Here is a 3,499-nt window from a genome sequence, read left to right as displayed (position 1 = left end):
AGCTCACAACACAGGGAATCTGGGACAGATAACCCTCTTAGGACCAATAATGAGAGCAGTGACACCTGAAAAGGAAGGGGAAGTTGGGAGGAGAAATATGGAACCAATCACTATGATCAACATATAACCCACTCCAAGGGGGACAGACAACATAAAAGTGGATGAAGGAAGACAGCACTTGGTGTAGGTGACCAGATTTTAACATTGGTAAAGCGGGACACCAGCGGGACACCATTGATAAAACTCATATCCTGGTGAAATAGCCACATGGCAGCTGAAAACCATATAACCTAGCTTGTGCATTCTTTTCCAAAATCAGGACTTATTAAAAATGCCGCGGGATGCGGAAACAATTGTTAAAAATCGGGACTGTCCCGCCAAAAGCAGGACGTCTGATTACGAGTGAAAAGAAAATGTTTTGAAAATGATGATGGCAACATATGTACAAATGTTCTTGACATAATATATCTATGCATTATGACAAGAGCTGTAAGAGTCCCCAATATAATGATTTAAAAAAAAGATTATGAGTGTACACACACCACAGTCCTATTCTGCCCACTTACCAACTGTTCTCATTAATTTCACATAGTTGGATACTGATAAAATAGAAAAAAAATTTATGAAACACAATGGCAAATTCCTTTTTAAAAATCCACATATAACCAGTTTTAGAAACACATATAGTAAAATCAGAATGGTACAAAAAAGATCAGCACAGACCCTGCCCAAAGATTACACTCAAATTGGTGAAGATTTTCGCATTTTTTGCTTCAGTAAAATATCAAAAGCTTCATTAAAAATCCATACTTAAAAGTCAGTTGAGACTACTACACTAAGATAATTTTAAATTGTCAAGTAAAATCAACCCACTTTAACCTAAGTAATAGCTTGGCTCAAATAAACAAAAAAAAAAAGGAAATCATTTGTATGTACTAGGCTTCTTTAAAAAATCACTTATATAAGGTCAAATGGTCAATAATTATTGTTTAGAAAAGATGAGAAGACATGGGGAAATGGAAAGTAGATTAATGAAAATGGGACAACCTGAACAGAAATGAATGCTATTGCATTGTGAAGAATGTAACTAATGTCAATTGACAACTTGTGTAGACATTATGGAAAGAGAATCTAAACTGCATCTAAGCCTTCACTGAAAATGCAATGAAATATCCTTTAAAAAATAAAATAGGTAAATAAATTTTTATTTCTAATTTTTATTACATTTCAGGTAATCAATTTCGTATGGGCAAAAGTATAAACAGTTCTCCAAAGAGGATGTGTGTAGCTAATAATCACATGAAAAGATGTTCACATCATGAATTTTGAAAATGCAAGTCAAATCACAGTAAGATACTATTTCATCCCAATTTGGATGATTATATAGGAACCCTGGTTGTACTGAGGGTTGACCGTAAGCCAGCTCTTGTATATTTCATGTCAAATTGGCATGTGAGGCCTAATAATTGCCAATGATGTGACCTAACAGAAGATTAGGTTGGTTGGTGTGAAATCCTTTTGTCCAGATGCAAATGAAAGGAAGTTTCCTTGGGGGTTAGCCTACTTCCTATAAAATGGGAATGCTTGCTTTTTATTGCTGAGTCTGGATTCTGTTATCTGATATGTCAAATGCTGGTTCTGTGGACTTGAGCCAATGACCTATCATATGCTTGCTGATCCTATTTAGTGGCCTGACATTTGACCTGTCAAACTTGGATTAATTCACGTATCCAGTAACAAATCTATTCTGTGATCTTCTTGCCTATTTTGGTTTCATCAGATACTAAAGCTACAGGAGACAGGTGAAATGTCAAGTCTAACATGTGACCCATGGACTTGGAACCAAACTGGACTCTCCACTTTTACAATTACATTAGTTCTATTTTCACATACACTTCTCTGTGTTCCTGTGTGTGCTCATGCACATATGTCACTGATTTTCCTTCTCTCCAGAAGTCAGCCTAACATAGCTGCTAACCTCAAGGTGGACAGTTCAAACCAAGTAACCATTTTACAGGGGTAAAATTAGGTGCTCTACTACTATGAAGATGTATTGTCTCAGAAAACCTACATACCGGGTCACTATGAGTCTGAATCAACTCAACAACATTGTTTTGAAATTGATTATAGGAGCCCTAGTTACCCAGTGTGGTATTTATATAATCATTTGTGAATTTGAGGATAAGAATGAAGGGGTGGAATCTAGTCGGTCAATTGGGTCATAGCCAATGAAGCCTCTCTGTGGGCATAGCCTTCTCCTGAGAATTTTGGGAAATCTGGTATCTCCTCCTTGGAGTCCCTGGGAAACATTGCTGCTGACAAGACACATGGAACTACACTAGTTTCCTGAGCTGAAGAAGCCACATGAATCTACTCTGATGCAATCAGACCTCTAAAGCCAGAGAAACCCTGTAGAGACCCCTGCCAGGGCTGAGATTTTAAACCTCATTGGATCCAAAGACTTTCTACCCACTACACTTGTTGTCATTGCATGTGTTTCTTGAGTCTAAAGAGGACTGTATAGATTATTATCAGACATATGGGCTAATATCAGACTTATGGGCTTGGGCTGGACTATTTTGGGATGCATTTTTAATGTACAATTACCCTTTATATAAAACTCTCTCTTATATACATATGAGTTTCAATGGATTTGTTTCTCTAGTCTACTCAGACTAATACACCCAGTGATTAAATGCTTGACTGCAAATCAAAAGGTTAGTATTCAAACCCATTAGCCATTTTACCAGAAAATTATGTGAAAGTCTATTTTGTAAAAATTTGGGATATCCTCTGGGGAAGTTCTATCCTGTCTAACAGGATTATTTAGAGCCAGAATTAACTCAAAGTTTTGAGGATAACTTTTATCAGAGAAATATAAAATATTGGCACATCTTTGGAGAAACTGAGAAAAAAATTGCCATTGCTGCTGTGGATGCAAAATGGTATAGCCACTGGAAAAACAGTTTCTCAAAAGGTTAATTATAGAATTATCTTATGAGTCATCAATTTCACTACCAGGTATATTTCAAAAGTCTTGAAAGCAGGCATTCAAAGAGATACTTGTACACCAATGTCATTGCAACATTATTCGTAATAGCCAAAGGGTGGAATTTATCCAAATGTGGATAAGTAAATGTGGTAGCGTTATAAAATAAGATATATTTCAGCCATAAAAAGAAATGAAGTTCTGATATATGCTACCACTTGAATAAACATTGAGAACAGTATGCTGACTGAAATAACTTGTAAGGAAATCATATGATCCCACTTATCCGAAGTATATAGAATAGGCAAATACAGGGAGATAAAAGGATAACAGTGGCCATCAGACATGCTTGTTTTTACTATTGTGGCTAGTGTGTTGCTTGATGTTAGAAGATATGCCATTGGTATTTCAAACACTGCCAGGTCACCCATGGTGAAGGTTTCAGCAGGTCTTCCAGACTAAGAACAGATTAGGAACAAAGAAAAGGAGCTTCGCTTCTGAAAATGTAGC

General features: G+C 36.4%; 1 pseudogene; it reads left to right on the top strand.

Annotated features, from left to right (window-relative positions):
- Positions 1 to 668: 668 nt before the first annotated feature.
- Positions 669 to 769, top strand: LOC142442008 (U6 spliceosomal RNA; annotated as a pseudogene).
- The last annotated feature ends 2,730 nt before the right edge of the window (positions 770 to 3,499 follow it).

Source organism: Tenrec ecaudatus, chromosome 2, assembly GCF_050624435.1.
Source record: "Tenrec ecaudatus isolate mTenEca1 chromosome 2, mTenEca1.hap1, whole genome shotgun sequence".
Lineage (NCBI taxonomy): Eukaryota > Metazoa > Chordata > Mammalia > Afrosoricida > Tenrecidae > Tenrec > Tenrec ecaudatus.
Note: the sequence above shows the minus strand (reverse complement) of the source record. Positions and strands in the feature narration are given on the sequence as shown.